Here is a 27,320-nt window from a genome sequence, read left to right on the forward strand (position 1 = left end):
GATGAATTTTTATTTTCTTTTGTTAAATGTAAGCCAAATCATCTCAGTAAAAAGAACCAAAGACTTCAACTACTTCAGTCTGTGTGCATTGGATTTATTTAATACCCGAGTTTGACAATTTGAGTTGAATTATTGAAAGAAATGACCTTTTTCTAATTTATTGAGAAGCACCTGTATCTATTTAACCATACAACCTCAATTACCTTTCAAAGATGTTTTCATAATGTTGATTCACATCCACAGAAAACAAAGCACATATTGAGAGTCTTGACAACAGACATTTAATTCATGCAAAACCAAAGTCTAAAATATAAGCTTATCCAAATGTTTAACACCATTTTCTTTGCTTCTTTGCAAACACTATAATAACCTTTGTTTAAAAAAAAACCCTAATCTAGTAACCTTAAAAAAAAATACAGATACAGATATTTGAGAGTCTAAAATCAAAGGGAACTGAAAAGGAACAGGCTGTGAATTGGGCAGCTCTCAGCACGTGCGTTTCAGATCAACAGACATTAATCGAGGTGTTGTTAATGGATTGCCATAGTAGACATTTCAGGTTGACTTCTTTCTGCCAACTGTTGTGTTTGCTAATACACTGCCTCAGACGCAGTACCTGTGCAAAGACGGGAAGCTGCGTGAGGCCGCCTCCATTTGTATCCATTTGTCTGTGGAAGATGGAGAGCGAAGAAGGGATGTGCGTCATATTCCAAACAAATAACAAGGACAATAACAAATAAATGAGAGCGGTTTGGCTAGGCAAGCGTCCAGCAAACATCTCTGTACAGAAGTGACTCCACAGGCGGTTAGGGAGGACATTCAGTGCATTTGGGTGGCTGATAACATTCACGGTTTAGTCAGGGACACCAACAGGTTTGGCACTGGCCTTTCAACCTTTTTTGGCATCCCGCAATGGCTGACAGGATCATTATTGATGCCGTTACAAAACTTGTGCATCTTTCGCTCTCTAATCTGCGTTCTTACCGTCTGTGGTTTTTACGAAGTCGCCGTCATGCTCTTTGGCTTCAACTCTGCCTCTTTTGGTTGTAATGGCTGAGGGGGACAGAGTTTGCTAATGGAAAGTTCCTTTAATTAGCATGTCTGTACTGGCAAACGTTCTGGGGCTATTAGGACATTGTCCTTGGCTTGTGGGGACAATTAGGACAAGCCTGTCTGCGATCAGGGTCCAAGAGTTACGCATTATGTCCAGTTTCCCCATCCTCTCAGCACATTATATTCCCTGTCAGTTACGTTTATTTAGCTGCATATTGTGGCTTTTCTGAGAAGAGGCGTGTCCTCCTGCCATTTTTTAATAAAAATTAAACAAGTTTAGTCGTGAAATGCCGTTAAGACAGAGCTGAACGCACACAGTTTAATGGTGATCGATGACTATGATTAAACTATGATGTACTTAATATTTCTTGTAAACATGAGTGATACTAAACTGCTAATACTGTGAGTAATACCATGTTTTTGTACTTTTACTATGGAAAGACCCTGCCTTGGAGTACCATGGTATTACCATCTGATACCATCACTGTTCAGGTTGGCACACAAGTGATATTTTTACTATGAATGAAAACAAAGAGATAATCAACAGAAGATTGATATGCTTTAATAAGATATCAGTGCAGAGATACAACTTATTGGGTAACATTTCCCATACAGTAATGTCAACAATAATAATCATAATAATATCAATATACATTTAGCATATTCAAATATGTACGTAATTGCTTTTCTGTTTTATTAAAAAAATGCCTATTTTCTGTATTTATCTAATGTTGTCTTTAAAGTTGAAGACATCCACAAAACCAGTGGGGCACATAAGAGCAGATTCATCTCAAATTCTGGGCTCTCTGTCTGGGGAAAGACCTTCAGAGTGTTAGATATTACACAGACATACATGAACCAGAGCTTTCTGCACATTCAGATGCACAACTCTCACGGTAACATCTTCAGATGGCTGCACTGCTTTACACCATTTCCTCCTTTGGCATTAATATCTGAACATTCAAGTAATATGTACGGAACTGCATTGCTTTATGGCTTTGTGTTAGCGATTTCATGGTCAGTGACCTAGATTTTTCTTGTTTTAAGGCACCTGTAAGAATTTAAATATCAGATTATTGCCATTTACTAAAACCGTTAAAAAGCATGTGCACATTGAGTCTAGATGTATCTGGCATATTTAAGGGACTATGCAGAATTTCCCCCAACAACAATAAAGTTCTCCCTAGATGTAAAGAATGATCTTAAAGATGTGCACGTGTTATCTGACTAGCGGTCTCTCTCTTTTTTTTTCTTTTTCTTTTTTAAGTATAAATTAATCAGTATAAATTTAAATAACTACTAAAAATCGCATGCTTTTTTGGGGAGGTAACTGTAATGCAATTAATGCAATAAAATCTTCATACTGCTGAAAACGGCACAATTGTCTCATATTCCTGTGATGTATTATATTGATAATTTCTTTGGAGTGAAATATGACCTGGACACATTTTGTGAATTAGCTTTGCTCAGTTGTGCACAGCCACTCTCTCTCTCAGATCCGTCTCACACAGCAGATCCACCATAAAGCAACACATCTCCAGTCCTCTATCAAAACACACTTTGAACACTTAAAAAACTGGACTGTGTGCCAAACCTCATCTTTGTACCTTTAAATCATAGCAACGTGTCATTCTGTTTTTTTTTTTTTTTTCTTCACTAGGGGTTAAGATTTACATTCAAATTTAACAGACGATCTAAAGAGCGAATATGTATTTAAGCAGAAGAATCATCATCATCATGCACAATTCTTGCTCCATTACTACAAATTGCCACAGTCATAACTAATAGCCTTAAGAAATAATTTATATGCTTTATGATTCAACTTTAAAGACAACCTCAGGGAATTTCAAATAAAAAGAGCTAATGTTATTATATTCATATGGGTATTCATATGGTCAGGCGACGTGAAGCACCATCTTTAAACAATGCAAGAAATCACTAAGATTAAACTCATTTTAAGGATCCAATATGCTACATAACATGTCTAAAACTCATTTGTTTTATTAAAAAAAAATAAAAATAAATTTGAACCAACTGTACTGGCCTGCCATTAATCGTAATATGCAATTTTGCATATTTCCGGAAAACAAAAAAGTCACCAAGAAAGAGCACAGGACACCAGCACTGCAGACTCGATAAGGACTCTGATTCACATCTACTGAGTAGACAAGACAAAGTACCAGGACAGATAAACACTTAACTTTATCATCAAAGTAGAAATCTATTATATAGAAATCTTAGAGCATCTTCCTTTAAATATGTATGTTTACAGCTAAATAGACAAAAATATAGGTTTTTAAAGTGGTCTCCACAATAAGGCAATAAACATAGATCAGAGAAATATAGTATTGCCACTAATCGAACAAAGAAAGGCACGCAAAAAAAAATACGAACACTGAAAGTGGTCAGTGAGGACAAGGCATAAAGACCCCATGAAACGGCTCGCCAGCACAGTTTTCTGCCCTTTATTTTCATACTTCCTGGTGAAAATATTAAAGGATGACTGCAGAGAGGATATTTTCATCCCAGAAATTGATTTAACAAATATTAAAACAGGAAATATTTTAAAATGATAACATTTTAAAGTGTGGGACAAATTTGGTTAACTTTGAGGAGTACACTAGCACAGTGGTTGCCAGCATACGTGTCATTAAACAATGCATAATTACATTTTAAAAAAAATACGAAATAAAAAAATGAAACTAATTTGTGCAATGTAATTTCATTGTATTTTATATAGACTATTCTATTCATTATAAACTGAATATCTTACCTTATACATTACTGAATTTAATTGTATTTATCTCTTATATATCATAGAGTACTATATCCCTAAAGCACAGTAACTGGGTTCACTGTATATATCAGGAGTCTCCAAACTTGGTTCTGCAGGGCCGGTGTCCTGCAGACTTTAGCTAGTTTTATATTATACCAGGTAGCTTTTTGTGAAATCTGGCAACCCTGGACTCAGAGCGAATGTGTTTGTGCGAGTGGAGAGACAGCAGCACGTGAATGAAGATGGGCTCTTGTTAATATTGTTAATAAAGCACACAACTGAACTACACAACGCTTGGGAACCACTGCATCAGCATACAGATGAGCTCGAGCTTGATTTCATGGGGTCTCTAGTGATGTGTCAGAGGTAGGAAAGTTAGAACAAATGAAAGAAATTAGAACATTTCAAAACAAGTAGCTTACAGTAGATTCTTTTTTTTTTCTTCCTTTTTTTTTCTCGTTTGACATTGATAGAGAAAAAGAGGAGAATATGCAGAAAACAGCTTTGCTGAAACGATCTGACAAGCAGAGAAACACAACGCAACATTTAAACTCCTCCAAAACACTTAAATTCATTCCTAAACGCTCTTTTAACTAAAAAAATAGCACATGTATATAATTTATGAAGATGTAGACAATAAAAATAGAATCAAAGCTACATTTGTCATGTATGCTCTCAGGTAGATATGACTGTGAGAGGGGGTTTGTGGGATGTGCCGAAGCTGGGATGCTTATTGTCAGGATGGTGGCTATGAGATGAGCGTTAGGGTCAGGGGAAGTGGGACTGCATTTCTGTGGTGAAACCGGTCTAAGTGGCCTGGTCTAATGCTCTTAGGAGGTCACTGCCCTGCAGCAAATGAAGACTGCCTTGCAACGGGACGTTGACCTCGCAGTCGTAACGCGTCAGTTGAGGCAGAGAGTAGGTCTCGAAGGAGGGCCCTATGAGACGACTGGCGATTCCTGCAAACACAAGCGGTTCTGAGAATCAGCATCCACAGAGCATGACGTATGTAAGAGCATGTGTCGATTCAGAGCTCACCATTCATTTTAGAGGAAGGCTGCATGTTGAACTGTCTGAAGTTACAGCACTGATTCCCCGAATACTGGGTCTTCCTGTGCTGGTGGTCCATGCCTCCATCGTGGGCCATGTCTTTGTCTAGATAGAAATACATTTGATTCACAATTGGTGCTGGTTTTGTCTACAATACATCTGCTAAAAAAAGGATTTGAGGATTTTTTTAAACCATGAACCAAAGCAACCAGCTACAAGGTGAATCACAACATTACAAACTTTGATTTAAAGAGGTACAAGAGGGCGAACAACTACAAGTAGTCTGACAGAATGAGGAGAAGTCATTTATAGTGATTCATGGGAGTTGTTCTTTCGATTCTCTGACTGGTGGAGATTTCTCTCCAGACTCATGGGTGATGTACTATTAATAATGTTTTCAGTGTGGTACCTGACAAAGCGCTAGTGCTGAGTGATTTCCTGTCCATGACGGCACAGCTTTCATTTCGAAGTCTCTTCCACATTGTGTGTTGTGATTTCGTGGAGGACGTCTCACTCTAAAACACAACAGATAACACGCATAACTACAACACATGCTGTTTAAACACTAAAATCACCCAACAGAAAAATGTTAAACTAAAATGTTTGGATACACCTGATTTAATTTATAAAAGGTATTTATTTATTTATTTATTTATTTAAGTTCCCATACTTTTTTAGTATGGATTTATTATCATTCTAAACTGAATAAAACTGATTAAAAAATTATTAGCACTAAAAATAATACAAACAAAAAAATGTGTAGAATTCAAACTTTGGAAGTGTGTGCATTTGAAAAATTAAGATTGCCATGTCATTTTATTTATTTAAATAGATCATTATTTGCAGGACAGTTAGCCAGTTAATTTTCAAATTCTCTCCCCTTCTATCTTTTTTTTTTTTTTACTTACTGCATTTTAATAAAAATAAATATTGTAAAACGACTACCTTCGTAAGTGTACTCTACCATTATGTTGGTGATAATATTCCTTTCATTATAATAAAGACAATTTTAGAGGGGAAATATGTTAAACAAAACAAAGCATAAAAAAAGAACCTAACCAATTTCCTTTGTAAAATACCACTAAAAATTATTTATTAATGTTTCGATGAATAATTTATTGCATTATACTGTTTTAACCCTCTCAAGGCAGGCGTTGCTGATTTGCAACAGTTAAAAACGAACTACCTTATTACTCCAGATACATATTTTATGTATCTGGAGTACTAAAAACTTGTTACTAAAACTTAGTTTGAGCCTGAGAGGGTTAAATATTTTTGATATTCTCTTTTGATCACCAAGGCTGCATTTATTCGACCAAAAATACAGTAAATACAGTAATACTTTGAAATATTATTACAATTCAAAATACGGTTGTCTATTTTAATATATTTTAAAGTGTAATTTATTCCTGTGACACAAAGTTGTATTTTCAGCATCATTGCTTACATATTCCATAAACATTTCAAGTTAAATATGAACGAACCATTGTCATCTGTGTGAACGAACGCTTGAAATTGTTAGCGAGAGAAAGTCGAGCTGGACTTATGTCTCTGTAGTTCTGCACAAAGTTCTCCATGGGCCTGTGAAACAGACACAGGTGTCATTTAATGCAAATGTTAAGACAGAAGCATGTTATATGTTATTTTATTAGACCGAACCAAGAGAAACACCCTGTAATATTCAGAATTACCTTTGCAAATAAGATGCTATTCGATTTGCTGGCACAGTTTGGCAAGAGCGTTTTGCAGCTAAAGGATCCATCATCCCAGCCTTGCTGTGTAACGGAGGGTCAGGCGGCCAATGCAGATTCTGACGGCCTCCCATAGAGGACAGCGGGGTGCTGGCGGGATCATGGTAGGGAGGCATCTGTATGGGGCCCCTGCTGGAGGGTACAGATGGCCAGGACTCCACAGAGCCTCCGCTGATGCTCTGCTTGTCCCCTCCTGAACTCATGTTGGGCTGGAAGTGGGCTGCTGAAGGGGAACTCAAGGGCTGGAAGAGGCTTGTGATGTTGCTGAAGCTCTGCTGGTTGGTTCCCAGGGCCCCGATCTCAGATGACGGCTCCTCCGGGCAGATGGGATTGAGCTGGAAGTCCTCACCATCCATGGGGATGTAGGGAGCCAGAGTCTCCAAGTCCAGATCACTCAAGTCAGTCTGGAAGGTCATGGGGAGAGGTCAAAGGTCAGAACAGATTTTATAACACCTGACTGTGTTTGTAACTAATCAAATGTTGACATTAGAAGGATCACGAGGAATCAATATTTCTCTGGAAGATAAAAGACCTTTGGAACAGTATTTTTTTCTCTCCAAAAAACAAAACAAAACAAAAAAACACTGTTTTTGAAACAAGCCATAAATCAAACAAACAAAACACAAAACAAAGCACAAAATAAACCCAAACAAACCAAAACACTCAAATGTGTCTAAAGAGAACTTGATTAGATTAAAAAAAGAAATAATAATAATAATAATCTAATAAAATCAAAACAAATAATTTTGTTTAAAAGAAAAGAAAAGAAAAACTTAAATTTTTTTAAAAATGTGTTTGCTGAAAAGATGTTTGCATTCACTTTGACTGGTGTCAATGGTCTTCCTAACGATCTTATCACACCAAATCATACAAATACAAATTTATTTCCGAGGAAATGCACTGCATATATGGGAACTCCTTCAAAGTAACTTCAGAACAGTTCAAATATTCAGGCAATTAAAAAAACAATAAAAACATGATACAATCCTTTTCAAATTACATATTTAATGTTTCTGAGTGACATATATTCCATTTAAATGTTAAAGAGTACAGCATACTTCATATTAAACATAAAAGCATAATTAATATTACAGGTTGAATATTTGTTAACCTCTTGGTTGCAGGAAGTCTTTGTCTCTTGTGTGTCCAAGGAAAATAGTTTCTCAGTCAGCTCCACCTTCAGGTCATTGTCCACTGAGGTGTAGTAATCATCCGGGCTGCTGGGCTGTTCAACATATAACAGACTCTATGATGACACACCGTACAGTAATCAAAGTTCATATGCAGACACAACATGTGGCGATGAGAAGATTATTGGTATTATTTACCGTAGAGCAGCTGCTGAGGCTGGGAGTTGAACTGCTGGGAGGCGGAGCCTGAGGCACAGAGAAAGTGGCGGCCATCTTGGCAATGTCTCCAGCATAACTCGTCTTGTGGCCATCATGAACAGAGCGAGAGACAGCAGACACTTTACTGTACATCGGGTGCTCCTCATACTGGCAGTTACCTGAAAGAAAGAGGAAAGAGTTGAGCAGATGAAGATTTGCATTGTAGGTAACCATCCGTGTGGTTGAAGACGGCTCTCACCAAAGTCAAGAGAGATGATGGTGTCCCCAGGCGTAGGTGCCAGCTGGGTGAGATCTTCAGGCTCCTCTTTGAGTTTGGTGAAGAGCATTTCTCCTGGCTCGCTGTCCAAGCCGCCTTTGCATGGACTGAAGAAACGGTTCAAGTGCTGAGGCTTGAACAGAGACTCGGTCTGGTCCGTAGAGAAGATCATGGACTTCTCCTCGACGTCACTAAGAGAAGAGAGCACAAACTAAGACTGACAGCCTCTTTTTTCACTGTCTAAACAACACTGTGGTGTAACAGTAAAGCATTACACCGAGCCATGCCTCAAAAGAGCAGTGTGAACATTCATCAACTTCTCCCCTTTGTGTTCCACAGAAATAATAATGGCATACAGCTTCGAAACGAGTACATTTTTTGGATGAACTATCCTTTTAAGTTGTATTTTTTGTCTTTTATTGGATTACAAGCGTCGATGAGCAGAGAACAGAAAGTTCTAGTCTGCAGACGCAGTACAAACATGCACCTTTCATTTTTTTACCTTACCTCAGCACGTAGTTCACGCACACAATGCACTGGGGCTGAGAGTTGCGACTGTTGTAGATGACGGTACCCTGGGTCTCCACCCACACATAGCCCCCGGTCTTAGCCAACATCCTGTACTGAGCGCTCACCGCCTGGCCTTTAGTGCACACTAGTGAGGGAAGAGGAGAATATAGCGCAACATGAGAACGCATGCATTTCCTAAAACTAATTTTTGTACCGACGTTTTGATTTAACGTCTGGTCCGAATGTTTTCTCAGGCATTATACATGTTGGTTTGAGGATCTATAAGAGGGTCTTGGGTAGCTATAACATAAACCGGGACAGACAGCCGGACCCATCAAGGGAAAGCTAACATAAGCAACAGGACAAACAGAGAGACGCAGACAATGAGGGAATGCTGATCTGAGTTTTGACAGTCTGTCTCCATGGCACGTTCGCCCTGGACTCGGTCCAGATCTGCCGTGGGAAAGCACTGGTTCTGGATCATGCGGTTCATCCCTGGCCTGTGCATGCGCTGCTCTGCAGGATGGCCACGTTGCCGTAGAAAGCCTTGGGACTTTATCGACACAGTCGTAAAGGAAGTCGCATAGAAAGCCAGAGGTTCCAAGAGGAGGCCAGCAAGCTTGGTTCTTCCTAAATATCACCTAACAGTTTAAATAAAACATCTCGTTGTTGAGATGTTGAAAAAATATCCATGTAGTGAAATGGCTTTCCCTTCCTTACGAATGGTTTTAAGAATAGCAAATGTTTTATTTATTTTTTTATACATCCACTACAGTTCAAAAGTTAAGGGCCTGTAAGAAGTTTTTAAAGAAGATCATAAAGGCTACATTTATTTGAAACCGTAAAAAAAAGAAAAAAAAAAGTAATATTGTGATATATTTTTGTAATTCAAATGAACGGTTTTTGTATTTGAATATATTTAAAAATGTAATTTATTCCTGTGATGCAAAGCTGAATTTTCAGCATCGTTCCTCCAGTCTTCAGTGTCACATGATCTTCAGAAATCATTCTGATACGCCGATTCGATGCTCAAGAAACAATTCTTAGGATTCTTTTATAAACAAAGTTCAAAAGAACAGCATTTATTTGAAATTTAAATATATTTGTAAAATGATAAATATCTTTACTGTCACGTTTGATAAACTGAACGCATTCTTACTAAAACTATCAAGACTATTTTGAATGGTACTGTACATCCTGAACTGTCTTACTCTAAAAGATGACTTTATTGTCTGCCCATAGCTGAGCTTTCATAATTGACTCTGCTATTTTTCCTGTTTATGTCTGTGTTTGGCACAGTCTGTATTATATGTGCTATAAAGGAAACTTGAGTTGGCAAGCTTGTTATTTTAATTTATGAAGCAATAGATATATGTTGCCAACAGAGCAGGTTCATGCTGCCTGTTTGTTTTATGTTCCTATATAACTGATTTTCTTTGCCTTTTTTGCTTTTGTGATATTTCATGATAGAAAACAATAGAAAAAGTTTACAGAAGAGATGTAACCAGGTGCAAGTTTTGTAATAAAACAAACTGCACAACAACGTTTCTCTCACTGGGAAACAGAAAATACAAAACTGATTAGAAAAGAAAGGGACAAATAAGCGGTGCATTCAAACTCAAATGTCACGAGGCAGCTCCACTCTCAACAGGCCTAATCCAGATCAACATTTCTTTTTATTCTCCTCTATACACTTCGAAAAGACTTTAATTACACATTAACATCTCAGTGGACCACTCCACGTCCAGCATCTGATTAGGGAGCAATCTGGGACACCTGGCCCAGCGGAGGAGCACCGTAGCTGTGTTCCTATCTCCTCTGTCACCCCTAATAGGGTTCAAGATGTCCTAAAGGCTGCTCCGCTCATTCAGTCCAATAAGGCTCTTTTGAATGTTATTCATATCTCAAACATGCATGTGAAATGCAATTTGTTTCAATGGGGTGAGGGGGCTAGAGACCTCTGTATATAGAGTACACACATACATATGTAAGCTGTGTGTGGAGAGTCTGTGTTTGTTGACATCAACAGATATTAGGTTTCACCTCTGCTATCTGAGAGACAGATAAATGAAAGCTAAAAGGCAATATTGTGCAGGCAGCATGTCGATGGTAAAAGAGACGAGAGCAACTACGACTGATGTATATATGCTTTATGTTATGCTATGCATTCTATGTTATAAAAATTCTATATGATATTTAAAATATTTATTATCAAAATTACTTAATCCAATCTAATTGTAGTTCTGTTATTGTTTTTTTCCAATAAGAAATTCCCACACTTTTTATTATAAGTTTATTATCATTCTGAACTGTGGAAATACTATTAATATGCATTTATAATAATGCATTTTTTTAGAAACAAATTTATGATGATAAAGAAATAAATAAATACTCCAAATCCAAAAGATTTTCTTTGTAAATTATTCTTATTCTTATTATTTCTTTATATATTTTGTAATAATTGATAATTATTTAATAATGTTTAGATTAATAATTCACTATAATATACATAATCGTTCAAAAGCTTGAGGTTTTTGAAATAAGTCTCTTTTGCTCATAAAGGCTGTTTATTTGATTAAATTACAAAAAAAACAGTAAAATGAAATATAATTACAATTTAAGTGAAAAAAATGTAATAAATGAAATAAAATGTATATTATTCCTGTGATGCAAAGCTGAATTTATCATCATCATTACACCAGTATTAAGTGTCACGTGGTCTGATATTCTGATTTGCTGCACAAGTAACATCAACATCATTTTTTTTTTTTTTTTTTTTTTTTTTTACATAATACTGTGAATGTCTTTACTGTCACTTTTGATCAATTAAATGCATGCTTGCTTAATAAAAAGTATGAATCTCTAAGTACTAAATATTAAAAAGGTACTAATTTCTGACTTAAAGTGTGGGCCATTCCGTTATCATTAGTATTATTATTTTAAAAAGAGCTTCTGGACACCTATTTCAGTAATATCTGTGATGTAGAAAGCATGCAATTCTGACTAAACTGCTTTTCAGCAAAAGGTTTAATTAGACAAAGCACAATGAACAGGATTCAGAGTATTATTATGAAACCACTGGAAAAGAGGTCAGCAGCTTAATGCATTCTGAGAGAAAGCAAGTGCAAAAGTGTCCTTGTGTGTCTGCGTATCTGTGTATCCGTACAGACTGTTGCTGTGACGTAGCAGATATCAGATCGCAGTTACACTCCGAGCGCGTGTTGAAGGGTTGAAACAGTAAACCTTGGGAACGCAGGCCTCACCACCTGTGCTGACCTGATCCACTGCTCTTTCTCAGAAGAGGATCACACTCTAATCCTCATCCCCAGTTCACTCACACGACACCATCAAGGCCATGCTAAGAGTGCGTGTTGTGTCTAGCAGTCATATGATTATACACGTGGATGTGATTTTCCTCTTTTTTTTTTATACAGTCAATTATTTCCCAATAACACATGCTTGAGTTGTGAAAAAGAAAGGGTTTCTGGTTTTCTAACACAAGGCTTGACACGTACGGTTCTGGTGGCTTTTGGTGACGCTTTCGGAGTCCAGAGCATGATAGAACTCATACGCCGACCGGCCCAGAAGATCTTCAGGACTGTAACCCATCAACTCAGTGACTCTGGAAAAAGTGAGAGGCAGTTAACATTAACACACACACACACACACACACACACACACACACACACACAAGCTCTCAGCTATTTTCTTTGATCTGCACACGCTAAGTATTTTTTTAAGCCAATTTAATAATGATCCATTTCATGTGATTTGTCTGGCTGATGTCAAGGAATGGAGTTTCATACGGATTCTGGGGTGAATAATTAGAATTTACGTGAAATAATACAACATTACAGATTAATATAACATTGCATATTTAATATCTCTTTACATTAAAGGATAATATATGATGGTACACTGTAAAACAAGAGTTAGTGGACTAAGAAAAGAAGAAATATGTTACTTGCCATTTCTATGTAATTATTTGTGAAATTTACTAGTGTATATTAAGAAATATGGGCTTTAGAATTTTTACAGGTATAATATTCCATAATATCATTAATTAAACTGAACAAAATCTGAGTTGAATGGAGCCAGATAATGAAAATATTATGTTCTGTAGATGCTCCTTACAGCTGAAATGTAATTATTTGAAACAACGCTTTATACAATACAGTTTATATAAATAACTATGATTTGACTTGATTTTAAATATATCAAATTAAACCTGCTGAAGAGAAAATTATTTCTGTGATAACAGCTATTATTACGATCATATAAATATCCAATTCATATTATAAATACATTTTTCTTTGTTAATAATAAATATAGTTTCAATATATTCTATAGTTTTGACAGAAAATAGTTTGGTAAACCACAGCAAATGTCATTGCTGAGAGTAATATTAATCATAATAATGTAATAAATAACAACAACAACTTGTCTTAATATATTGTGCCTTTTTGCCTATTTCTAGAAACAACATGCTTCAAGGCCTTTTTGTTTAATTTTTACTTTACAGTTCCAGTGATAATGTGTTTAAGCCCTCTCCGTGTAACAGTTATGTGATTTTGTGTAATGAATGTGACACGAGTATTTTTTTGTTCTGAAAGTGTGTGTTTATTGTATTGAGCTGATCCTTGTATTGAAGTTACATAATGGCAGACAGCTGCATGTCACTGAGTGTGTGTGTGTGTGTGTGTGTGTGTGTGTGCAGGCTTCTGTTCATTAAAGAGGCTTCTATTCACCAGTCATTGAACTAACCACTTCACACACACACACACACACACACACACAGAAGCTGGGCTATTTTGAAATACAAGCTATTCTGAATTAAGGCCTTGGACCCCATTCCAGATCTTTCCATAGATGCTGTGCTCCAAAAATGAAATAATCATGTTTTACTTCAATCTTCTCTGAATTTGTGTGAGCTACCATCACAATAATGACAAGAATTACCACTGAATGGGTGTTTGAATACGTTAAATGACTATCTCGCTCTTATTCTCAAGGTGACATAAGTCTAGGCTCTTTCAAAAACTACTGCAGAACATTTCAGCGTTTAAGCAATCATTACTTCCATTAAACAAGTCTCTTCTGGCCTTTAATATAATGTTTTCCCCTTTTTTTCCAGTTCTTCATGTAGGCTTCAATATATTATAATGTATGTATTATCTAGTTACCAATGCATTAATATTTTTTTCCTCTCTCTCTGGTGTTTATGGATGTTAAAACACTGTAGATAAATGTTAAATATATGTTTTATATAAATTAATTTTATAGAAGAACTTTAGAAAGGTGTTATTTTTATCTGACATTTTAATGTACATAAACTAATAAATGACTATTATATTTCAACCCGTTTATTGATATCACACAAATACATTCAGTTGAATTCATTTAACATACAGCATTTCAAAATAACAAACCTCACATAAACTGAACAGAAAATAAAGACGCTTGTATATGGTTAGAAGTGCACCTCCTTTCATTGGCGAATTATTGAATGAATGAATGATAAATGAATGTTTATATATCTTAATAGTACCCTCTATTGACGGTGTCTGGTGTCATATATTGTCAACAGGATGTGTGTTCACTTTTAACATTCATGAGTGTCGATCGACAACACAACTCTTATACTGTGCATTTAGTCCAAGAATGTGTGTTTGTACCTGTCATCACAGTAAGTGAACTTCATGTCCATGCTGTGGCGACTCAGGAAGGTCTTGCTGTCGAGTGGTGTGTCAATGTTTGATGGATGGGCGATGGGCTCGCACATCATGACCACACAGGCGAGCGGTGGCTCTTTAAATCCACACAGCACTCGTGTGGGACAGCCGTTACACACCTTCAGGTGCCCTGTGCAGTGCAGCACCTGAAAGAACAACCGTCATCTTTATGAGCTGCACGACATCTGACTCCAGGTGAGCGCTTATCGTAAAGAGAAGTTATTCACCTTCCAGCTGGCTGACTTGAGGTTGACTGTGCGCCCGCGATTCGTGACTGTGCATTTCATTCTCATGAAGAAATCCCTCTCTGTGCTCAGCTCCTTGCCTTTCTTTCCAGTGTCTGCCAATTAACACACACACACACACACACACACACACAAACATAAAGAGTGTCTCAGTTTAGACACGGGCCAAAAATCCCAGGAAAACATTCCTAGCATTTTCCTTCCATGCAAACGGAAGCCTAAACTCAACACAAGTATTTTTTCTTGGGTTATCAAATTCCAAAACATCTTGCAGATGTTTATTTATTTTTTTCTACTTTAAGGGTTTAATTGTAGTCATAAAAAAGCATGTCTAAACAAAAATTAAAACAACATTGGGGGACATTAAAAAGATATTCAATTTTAATAGCTTTATTTATATTTCAGTAAAAAAAAAAGCTTGTCTAAATAACTGAAATCATTAAACGTATTCAATTTAAATCACATTGTACATTTATAGGGCCCTCTGAAATCCATTATATTGATTAAAAAAATAAGAAAATATATAAATATATATTTATTTATATTTAAATATATAGGGGTAGGAAAGTGTGGAGGTCAAATAATGGAGACGCAGATGATTGTTATTTCTTCACATAACTAATCCTTTTCTATGAAGCCATGTGTTTTCTTCACATTAGGCTTTTACATACTTGTTTTGGTATGTATGAATGTCTGTTTGCAGAAGTGATAAGAACATTTTTCTCAACGGCTAAAACCATTAAAGTCCAATCCATCTTCATAAAGAAAAAAAAAATCCCATAAGAAAGCATGTGGAGTGAATTTTACCGTACACTCAGAGCCCATGCTGAACTCAGTTTGGAATGTTAAAATGCTTTCATATGCTTCTAGAAGGTAATTCAGAGTTTGAACTGAAACTGAAAAGGCTTGAAACCTGTGATTCACATACATATACTTATGTGTGATCGTGTTTTCATCCATCTAACACAAGTTAACACAGATTTTCTCCAGTTGTATTTGATTGGCTGTTCTCTGGCATTCTCAAACACGCTTTGTCTACACATATTGCAGCTGGTGAAGCTGAATAAACAGAAGTGACATACTGGCTTTGAGGCTGAGGTTCTCGCGGATCTCGTCGTGGTCACAGGGGTGTGTGAAATCAAAGATGCTGTGCCCTGTGAGCTCCACCTACAGAGAGAGACATGCAGGTGCGGTCAGTGCATTACATGGGAAACAATCTACTTTCAAGCAAAGGTGAATCTCATGAAACCGCTCATTACAGTATATTACACTAAAACACAAAGGTTTGGGATCCGTAAGAATTATTATTATTTTAGGAATTAAAAGTTTAATTCAGCAAGGATGCATTAAATTCATTAAAAGTGACAGCAAAAGCTTTTATAATGTTAAAAATGATTTCTTTCTAATGCAGCTTTGGTGGAACATCTCTGAAACATAAAAAAATCTTACAGACCCCATATGTTTGAATCATAGTGTATATAACATGAATTATATTTTGCATACACAAATCTTATATCAAATGCTACCATAAAGTATAAATATTCTTTTCTATAATATACAACAATTTATTTTACATCACTGAGAACATTTAGCATTATGTAAATGTAATTTTTTTTTGATTTTGTAGTGAAATCTGACCTGGGCATGTTCTTGTGATTCACAAGGACTATGGATCTTCAATCTTTGCCATAATAGCAGTCTATCAGATAACAAACTGATAACAGGCCACAGTTCTACAAAACAGCAACCGTGTGCAAGGAAGCAATTGCCAGGCACGAGATAAGTCCAAGAGCTTCGCAAGGGTACGAAAAAAGTGACACATCCTTCCTCCCATACAGTGCTTGAAGGAAACGGGCTTGTGCTGTGGTTAATAATGGCATCTCGTCTGCCTATGATTAAGTGCACCCAGCGGAAATGAATGCTAAACAGACAAACAGCTAATAATAACAGGACAAAAGGTGAGTATCTGTCTGAATAGGGATTCATTTCTGGACCCCTGGTGTTCATTCAAACTCACCTGTGTGAGACCCATGAATTTGTTGATGTTCTCTGACAAGAAGATCATGTCTCCGTCTGATGTTACCACGCTAATGAAGCCGCCCAGTGACTTTAGATACCAACTGTCCATCAGTCTGTCTACGTCTGTCGTCTCTGTGGCAGCGGTACAGGCTGAAACGGGGCACAAACACAAGAGTTTGAGAATGCATGGGTGCATGTGAGCGTGCTCACACATCGCTAGTCTTGTTCTGGCTCTTAAGTTCCTGGCTGACGTCCAAAATAAACAACTAAGCAACTTCATCCTGCTAATCCGAACCCTCCCAACAACACTGACCGCCATTCTGTCACTGCCCTCCGCTCCACACACATATGCACAGAAAAAACCAAATACCCACATATAGTCACACACAGACACCCACAATGCCTTGCTGTTTGACAGCACTAAATCTGTGCAGTCTTTCAATTTAAAGAGACAAACTCCAAACTCCCACATCTGTGAGAAACCCATGGGAAGGGGCCAATATCTGTGGTTATGCTTCTAAAAATACAGAAACTTATTTAAGGCAATGTAAAGATACAGTACAAACATAGCAGACACTCTCTAATACATTTTTGAAGCAAAAAACATAAAATAATACAGCGGGGTCCAAAAGATTAAGACCACAGAAAGAATGCATTGCTAACTGGTAGACCCTGATGTATATATTATGCATGATAAAAGATTGATTAAGTCAAGTGATCATTTGAAGAAAAGAAAAAAAACTAAAACTAAATCCCTACATGGTCGGTAATACCACCACTGAAATATGGATGGGGTGCCAGACTTCGGTTGAGTCCTGCAGTACATCTGGCAGAGCTTCAGGAGGGAGGTGGACTGGACAAGGACATGGAGAACAGAGCGGCTCCACGCTGGGGGGTCGGAAGCATGTGATCGCTCTAGTGTGCTTCCTCCAGATAAGAAACTTTCCCAAGGCCCATTGAGAGCCCAGGGCTGGATTTGGGCCGAGCCTAGAGACTGTGGACCCAGGAGAATTAGAGTTACGTCTTTGAAGGGGTTCTTGCCCTGTGGCTTTTATTTCAAGATGAAACAAAACTGCACCCAGCATCGGGGTTTCAGAAATTGATAATCTGGAAAGAAGTCTACTGAGAGTCTAAATTCATCGGTTGCTGATAGACATGTATCTACAAGGTCGTATGATCACCTGAGCTGTAGAAATATTGATATTGATACCGATATCTCAAGGCATTGCAGAACATCTGGCAACATTTTTGCACTTCAAGATTACGGGATGTTTTGCTTAACATAACATGTGCTAAAGCTTAATGGGTGTTATTAATAACGTAATGCATAAAAAAACATGAAACAAAGCATGAAAACAAACATACAAACAAACAAAAAATACAAGAGAAGAGAAAAAAAGCTGAAAACACCAAATAACAACACAAAATAAAATGCATAAAAACACTAAAAAGCAAAAAATAAATAAACAAAAACAAATTACAAAAACACAAATACATAAAAATAATACAAAAAACACAACCCAAGGAAACATATAAACACACACAACAAAATAAAACAACCCAAATAAAACACAAAAAAGACAGCAAAACACAAAACAAAAACCCTATAGAGACCTCTGAACTTTGAACAGAATGAACTGGAGGAAGCGCTATCTTGAAGCCTCTTACAGATAAATACGTCAACAGCTACCTCCGCATATAGACTTCAGCCTAAAAAAGACATGACATCCAAAATGACACGAAGCGATCATGTTTTGTTTTGGCCAATTCTCGTTAGTCTGTAAAGAATCATAATTGCAGTGGTGAGTCACTGATTTCAACAAGATTACGTCGCGTCAAACATTATTTCATAACATATGTTTTCGAGCCGCCCATAGACGAGAAGAGTGATTCACTGGGCGAGCGAATCAGTTGTAAGCATCAGTGCACAGGGACTGGGGATCTTATGTAAAAGGTGTTTCCCATGCACCCTCAGCATGGGTAGGGTGGTGGCAGGAGGGGGAGGGATGGATGGATGTGTGGCGCCAGGGTTGGCCTGTGTTTTGGCTGGCCTGAGACGGAGAGCGCCAGCCTTAAAGAAAGCACCAATCATGCTTCCAGCACAGAGCTCGCAGACCTGCTGATAACACTATCTGATGTGCCATCTCATACTGACAGGGCTGCTTTTCAATGTCTCCTTCCCCTCCCTCCCTCTTTCCATTTCTGCATGAACATTTGACAGTCAAGTCACTTCAAGTCGAAAGGTGCAGTCTTTTAGTTGTTCTAAAACTGAACGAACAGAGGCGATTCTGCGTTCTAACTGCGTACTAATTGTGTTCCCTGTGCTCTTTAGTGTCTGTGAAAACACAGAATGGAATGTTGAGTGCAGGAGCTCTTTTGTGCAGCTTCCGGAGATTCTTATTTTATAAAAAAGACACACAAACAATACGAACACGCTCACATCCTCTGGTCAGAGAGACTTTCGCAAGATCTGGAGCGGAGTATTCGGGCGTCACATACTCACACTCATGTCTTCCAAATCCACTATGATTTTCACAAAAAAGATATTTTGCATAATGTTTTCATGACATTTGAATGCTACGGTGGAGGGAAATATTTACAGAATTACATTTCAGTCTGTTTCAACTTCAGAACACTTGCCAAACATAGGTTATTTGTATTAACTAAAACTAAAACCAAAACCATAAAAAACAAAAAAAAAACAAGGAAACATTTCATATTTTCAGACAAAATAAAATGACTTATACAGACTAAATTTAAAGTAAATTAAATTTTTTCAAAATAATAACAAAAACTAATTTATCATTTGACACTAAATAACAAATGGCTCATACGTTTTATAGACTTATTATTGATAATTTTATAGTGCTTTTATATGATTTTTACAGTGTGACTGAATCACAATCCAGTAGAAACCATTATTACTTCTGAAAAAGAAAGTGATAATTATTCAGAACGACATGAGGGAAGAAAATGATGACTATCCCTTAACACTCACACACATTCAAATCTCTCGAAGCTTGGCGTATCCATTATTAAACATAATCTGTAGGTTTTCATTAAACTGTATTATTCATCACATGCTGTCTTTGATTTATTAGATTAGCACCTACAGCTAAACATAATTAACTCCGACAGAGTTACGGCAGGCCCAATATCCACTAACGCAATTATGTTTTTACAGAAAGCGCCTCCTCGTTTGTATAATACGGCAGTAACTTTAATGCAGTCTGACATCACGACTAAACATTTCCTCATAACATTGCAGTGCTAATGATGGTGAACCCAGATAAGAGATCAAACTAGAGCGGTAGAATTTGATTATCAGCAGAGTGTGTGTATTTGCAACACGGCGCTTTCTTTGAAGTGACGTCAAGTAGAGTCGCATGGTCTGGGATGCTGTATTAACAGAGGAGTCACCCATGTGATAACCTTTATCAAATTGCATATATTACTCTATAAAAACAGCAGAATGCGCAGCACCAATCATTGTAGTGATAGGATTTTGTTTGGGTTTCTACCAGATCTAAAGAATATGACTTTACTAATACGTAAAACCAAAAAAAAAAAAAAAAAAAAGTAATTATAATATGTTATCAATTAAATTATTTCTTAATATAGTACTCTTCAATTTTCAATGAAAATCTTGAAATTACCTTTGTAGATAAACATATATGCATAGAAAAATGTATGAAATTAAAAAAAAATCTTTTTCAATATTATTAAACATTTTTTCTATATTATTATTATTTGGTTAATTTGTAGCATTTTCAGAACATTTTCAGTACTAATGATGCACAAACATTAAAATGTGCAAGCTTTGGCTGCTAACATAAATGGCAAATATTAAAAATGTTAAATGTAACGTGCATTAAAACTTAAATGCCAAATCGCCAAATAAATTCAGTAAATTTTAATAATAATAATAATAATAATAAATACATTGATTGTGTTGGACAACAGAGTAAAGGAAAATAATGTGGTACTAGGTCTTCAGTACTAAAATTATGCTAATGCATATAAATGATCATTATATCCATATTTTGGCTGATGAATGGTAGACTCATTAAAAATCTACAATATTTGTAAACAAAAAATAAAAATAGTGCAATAAAACTAAAATCAACAGTTTTTGACTATCAAATCAATGCTATAATGTCCGAACTTTCACATAGATTTTAGATTTAATGATCTAATATGTTTGTGTGTGTTTTCACATGTGGATTTGAATGCTGTACCTGAGGTGAGGATTTGGCGTGTCTGCAGGTAGCTGATGGCCAGTCTCATGATGGAGGCTTTATCCAGATGTGAGCTGCACGCTGTGTGGGAGAGGCCAGCTGGCGGGCCAGCTCATAAACACCTCCGTCTCCTTACTCCGCCTGCAGCGCGCCGCGTCTCGAGATTTCTCCTTACGCCGCTCTGAGCTGCACCTACAACCATGCAACAACATATATTAAGATGAATTCACAAATATTAAATTCATTAACACCACTTACGAAAACAACCATCAACAAAATACTGAAAAGTATTGTGCAATATGCAAATACTTCCAAAAAATTATAGCCAAATAAAAGTCTTTTAAAGACCAAAAACATGCACTGGTACAGGTAATGTTTCCACCTAAAAATCTGGCCATTCTTCCAAACATTTTTTTTTTTAGATTCACCCATAATAACGGTTTTCTTCAGTTTGTTTTTTAGCTGACCTTTGCTTTTTGACATGCTTTAACACTCACCTTGATATTTTCTCATGCTGTATAACAAACACGGGCATGCTGAACCCATTCCTCATGACTCGTGAGGTTTCAGAGAATAACAGTCCCTTTGTGCACTTGACAGTCCTTTCTTTATTCAACTCAAGTCACTCTTGCAGATTCAGACATCAGGCTCAAAGACTGAGCCAGTGTCCGGCAGGTGCAAATGAATCCAAACACACAGATATCCTTTCAGTGATTCATTTTGCCTTAAACAAAACGATCATGTCTCTTGATCAACATAACAGTGGAAGCAGTTAGCTGGGTTACTGGTTAATAAACCTACACTATACAGGTTAACTGAATAAAATCAGTAATATAATGCAGCAAAAGGAGATCTTGTAACATTGTATTGCTTCATTCAGTAGCGGACGGGTCAATGCCAGATCTCAAAGTGAGACATTCCTGGCTGTTTAAGAGCTTATGGGAATGATCACTTATAGCTACGTCCTGGATTTCATAACAAAAATATTGTCCCAATTAGAACACATCTGTTCCACAAAAAGATCTTATTTCCTGGAACTAGAATTTAGTTCCTATTTTCTTGTTGAAAGGTGGAAACTACAGATGTTTCTGATCTATTCATGTCGCCGCTTTGATAATGACTTATGTTTTAGATTGTTATATATAGACTCAGTAAAACATTTCCAAAATACAGAAAGCCGATCAAGTCATTCTTGACATTTTTGTGAGATTTAAGATGATAGAAATAAAAAAAAACACCAACACAACTATGATCAGCTTAATCTTGATTAATCATTGTCTTTGGAATGCTATAAATAATAAATCAGAAGCATTATAGTCGCTGTTGGTGTTTTTTTTTCAAATAAATAAATAAAAAGAATCCTCTGCCAGGCCACACGCAAAGAAATTCCAAATGGAATTCCATTTTTCCTGTCCTTCATCCAATAAGAATGCAGAGGACAAATGCGCAGATATGATGCAAACTGTTCCAATAATTGTTTCGATGACAAAGGATTTAAATGAAATGGTCTTTTGATAGTACCTTACAGGCTGATTTAGTCCAACGCTGGAAGAAGCGCTCATGATGTACCACTCAACATCTGGAATACAAAGATTCTGCTAGCGAAAGAGTGTCAGACACAAGCTCATAAATTCAATCATTTCTCTTCACACTCAAAGCAAATGTTGTGTGTGCTTCATTCACTCTCTGGATGAACACGTTCAGGTCTGAACTACAGACAGTCTACTTCATTGTTAGTGCACAGAGCTAGAGAATACTGCAGGACATTAAACAATGGAGATCCAGCGCTCACTCAGAGCATGAAGCGCTCTAGTGAACCCTCTGAACCCTTTTGTAGCAGACACCGGATGTCTAGGGTCTTATTTAACCCTACAAGACCAAACCACCACTAACAATGGAAAACAGGTAGTGACCCGAAGAATAGCTATTGTCAGAGCTTTTGTCACACCAAAGATTACATGTAGCCCGTCACCTCAAGACTGCTAAACATGGCACATGGTGAACGTTTCAATTTCTTCCTCGTTTTACCAGATGTTGGGTTTTAGTGGTTAAATTAACCGAATGAAAATCCTCAATTCTAATTCTACATCAGCTACCGTCCATCATTAGTGGTTCTCGACACACTGTTACTGTGGTGGTGCACATCAAAAGTTATGCATGTAAAGTTTAGCTAGTAATATGTTCCTTATAGGTACTTATATGTAGCATTTGGAGTAAAGAAAACAAAAATGTAGCTTTTGTACCTTAAAGTACAACTCAAGTAACAGCTTTACATTGGTTTTATTCTAAACGCGTAGGATGATATAGAGAAGAGGAGGTGTTCCTTGCCACTGGAAGCTGATTCGATACGATATTCGATACTTTCATTCTAGAATAGATTTTAGGAAATCAGCTTTCAATGTATTTGGTTGTAATGGCAGTAACTTCAATTGTTCACTGCTGGTCCATGTTGTCCTTTCAGCTAAAGTGAAGAAATTCTCAAAAGAGATGATTTCAAATAAGTTGGGCTGATTTCTGAATGCAAGTGAGACTTTAAATGTTAATTCAGACATTGCGAATGTATTCAGAGAGCTAAGACACACTGTAGTTTAAGCAAAAGTTCCTGCAAAACTGCAAACCATGCAGCTGGGAAGATTACTTTCTTGACGTCCACAGCGAGACAAAACTTCCTTGCACATGATTGCACTTCCGCTCTCCTGTCTTCCTAAGTCTATGAATGGAAGTTCATGGAACAAAGTCTGGTGCATTGGCACCTTAAGACACAATTTCAACCTAAAAAAATCTGGGCTCCATTTATTAAAAACTAAGCACTATAGAAATCCATTCTAATTTTCAAGTAGAAGTTTATTTTAGATTTCAGATCACATTTTCTAACATCACCTTTGCACTTATGCAAACAGTGACATCAATTCGAACCCAATTTGAACGCAGCGACAAAATCCAACAAACTTCAGTTTGTTCAGTGAAACTCCAAGCAGAGTATCCAAAAACCTGTGTGAGATTCGCATGCTGTTGAACCGTCCAGACCAAACCGAGAATTCAAAGTATTTAACACAAGGGCGATAGATGTCAACCTGTCACGAGGACGTTATCTATTTCAGTTTGACAAATGAGCTACTGTATGAGATTCAGCTGAAGCTGAAATATGAGCTGCTTTCAGATCCTTACAAATACACAAATAAACAGACTACCAAACTTAAAGGAGGTACTGACTTGAACTATGTTTAGCAGGTGAACGGACCGGGTCGACCAATGGCCTCGCGCTCACAGAGGCGTGTAACGATAAAACAGTCGTACGGCACGCAAACAGATAAACAAACACGAAACCTGACTAAGCAGTCTTGCCCTATTCAGGCATGCAAACAATGACACGCTACCTTCTGACTGGAAGAACGGTCATTTGCCTTGCGTGAAACGCACTAAATTAAGAGCTGACCCCGCAGCTATTACAGTCCTGTACTGAGTGAGAGGGCCTCTCCAAGCCCCAAAACATCCCCAAACACCTTCTGTGTCGCACAAGACACCTAGGAATTTAACAGCTACCTACATAATGATTCAAGATAAATCCTCATATATACTTTCTAAAAATAAAACTACATCAATACAATAATATTTTATGTAGACGTTTTTATAATTTACCAAAATGTTCATAAATTAAAACCAGAATGTAATTTATGTACCTTTTATATAACTTTTCACCTTAATTATTATGATTATAATGAAAAAAATAGAAAAAAAAAAAAAACTCCAGTCTCCAGTGTCATCCTTTAGAAATCATTCTAATACGATTTCTGGTTATTATTAATGATGAAGTTGTGCTGCTGAATAATATTCCTGGTGGAAACCATGATTTTTTTTTTTTTTTCTTTTTTTGATGAACAGAAAAAACAGTATTTATTTGAATATTTGAAATATTTGAAATATTTTATAGCTATATAAATGTCTTAACTGTCAGTTTTGATCATTTTAACACATTTGGTAAATAAGTCTTAACTTCTTAAAAAAAATACGTTTGAACAGTTTTTGTGTATAGATTTATAAACAGTAAATATATTAAAAAAATAAAGATAAAAAAACTAAATTATATTCCAATTATTTTGATGAACAATCACACATGATTATATCAAAATATGATATAAATAATGCAACACATTTATTTAGATCTTCATACAGATTAAATAAAAAGGAAAAAACAATCGGGATGATCAATTCGTACGTTTTTGCAATGATAAATCAATTCCTAAAAACCTACAAAATAATCAAGTATGCATAGAAAGGAGAAAAAGCTTTGAGCAGGGTTAACACCAGTGTAAAGAAACAGCTTTCAGAGCAATCGCTCTCAGTGCATGAAATCAGCTCACTGCATCTGTGGATGCGGGTCTCTATGTTCAGCCTTTTCTCAAGGAATTCCTAAAGCATGAGATAAATGAGCAATGATGCCGTTTTAGACTCGCACAATGAATCATCATGGCCCACATATTTGTGATCTGATGCATAATACTGAATCTCCCATTAGCGAAGCAGCGTATACAGCCTTCACCTGAACCATATCTTAGTCAGAATCAAAACATACTATTTTGAAACTCAAAGTTGCAAGACACTAATGGTGCATGAATGCAGCGAGACGTAACTTCAAATGATCCCAATAGAGTACAAGCTTATGTTTCTATGCAGCAAATTACATTTAACAGAAGGATTGTTTTACATTGCATTACATCAGCATGCACCTGGGAAAAGAGTCCAGAATTCAACCAACGAACTATAATGCCAACAAATCACTGCGATGCAATTAACTTTCATTTAACTTTCAATTTAACTTAAATTGTTAATGATTTCTTTTCAGCTCATTTCATTACAGATGATAGTGCAGAAGACAGGAAGTGATGGAAAGAGAGGCAGAACGGGATCAGGAAATGTCACAAGACTGCCGGCCTAAACCTCTGAGCAGCAAAAGCATATCAAAGTCATGACATGACCTGCTACTTAAAGGGATAATTCACTTAAACATGCAGATTCTCACCAAACATGACTCATGTAAACTTGTGTTTGAAAGTGCACAGGACTGCTATTTAGTATTATTTATATGCTACTGTAGTATTCATAAATATTGTAATTTTTCATGAGTTTATTAAGTTTAAAGTTTTAGTGATATTGTTATGCTTTTATTATTACAGAACGTTGTTTTATTCCAGTTTATGTTTCAGTAATTTTAGCACTTCAATTTAACTTTAGAAATTAAATTTAGAAGTGGTGCTTTGGCAACTGTCTGAAAAGTTTTTTAATATCTAATATCTAACCTTTGTTTTACTCCAGGTTTATTTAAATTACCGGAAATAGTTTTAATATTTTTAGGTATACGATAACAACACTGGTGCACAGCCATAAATCAAAGTAAAGTTCAGTTTTTTTTTTTAAATAAAGTTTTCATATGTCTTCAGAACAGGTATAATTGTTAACTAAAATGAAAACCAGAAGTTATTGTACTTTAAACAAAATAAGATGAAGTGCCCACTATGTCATTTTAAGGTGCCTAATATTGTTTTTGGAGTCTCCTACACCAGGTTTGCATGCATGCAAGGTCAAAAAATACTTTCGTTTAAGACGTGATTGCAGCATTTTTAGAATTTATTTAGGTGCATGTTCTTGTTTGGTTTTAAAAGATTGGCGCGGTAAATCAACAAAGAGCATAGACTCAATAGAAAAGAGCAACTTGGGCAAATATTACAGGTATTAAATCAAATGAAAGAAAATTGATGTTGGTTTTATGAGTGAAAGAAGAACAGTTTGACTGACTGTCAGAACAGGCATGTGTACTGTAGCACGGCAGGACTCACTGATTTTGGATTGAGAGGGTTGTTGCGCCTCTCTCTGCTTGATCTGAAACACATTGTACTGTAAGTGGAAAATATATATGTCACTGCGTAGCCTGAGGTAGAACTAGAAGTGACATCCACAGCCGTACTGCTGTACTGTCACACAACTATTTTCATAACAAACAGCTCCATGCTTTAGGACACAGCAGCCAGGAGCTGAAAGTCCAGACACAGACCCCCAGGCCCTCCAGTGTTGTGAACAGAGCAAACAGTTGATGGGTAACAGGGTGCAAGGTGCAGCCAGTTACACACACACACACACAAAGAAGATAATTATTTTAATCAGTTCTAAAATCAATTCTATATTCTAATTCTATAATCACTTTTTCACACTCGTGTCCTTGCAAACAAGTATGATCTTAGTTTTTCCATGAAACATGATTGCATTTCGCTATCTTTTTCGATTTAGTTCACATCAAAAGCGATAAATAATAGCCGCTCCAAGCACAGTATGTGTTGTAAACACAT

At 36.5% G+C, this 27,320-nt stretch overlaps 1 pseudogene; it reads right to left on the minus strand.

The window, feature by feature from the left end:
• Nucleotides 1-1,599: 1,599 nt before the first annotated feature.
• On the minus strand, nt 1,600-21,532 carry LOC113113282 (endothelial PAS domain-containing protein 1-like; annotated as a pseudogene).
• Nucleotides 21,533-27,320: the final 5,788 nt, after the last annotated feature.

The sequence above is a fragment of the Carassius auratus genome, chromosome 13, assembly GCF_003368295.1.
Source record: "Carassius auratus strain Wakin chromosome 13, ASM336829v1, whole genome shotgun sequence".
Classification (NCBI taxonomy): Eukaryota; Metazoa; Chordata; class Actinopteri; order Cypriniformes; family Cyprinidae; genus Carassius; species Carassius auratus.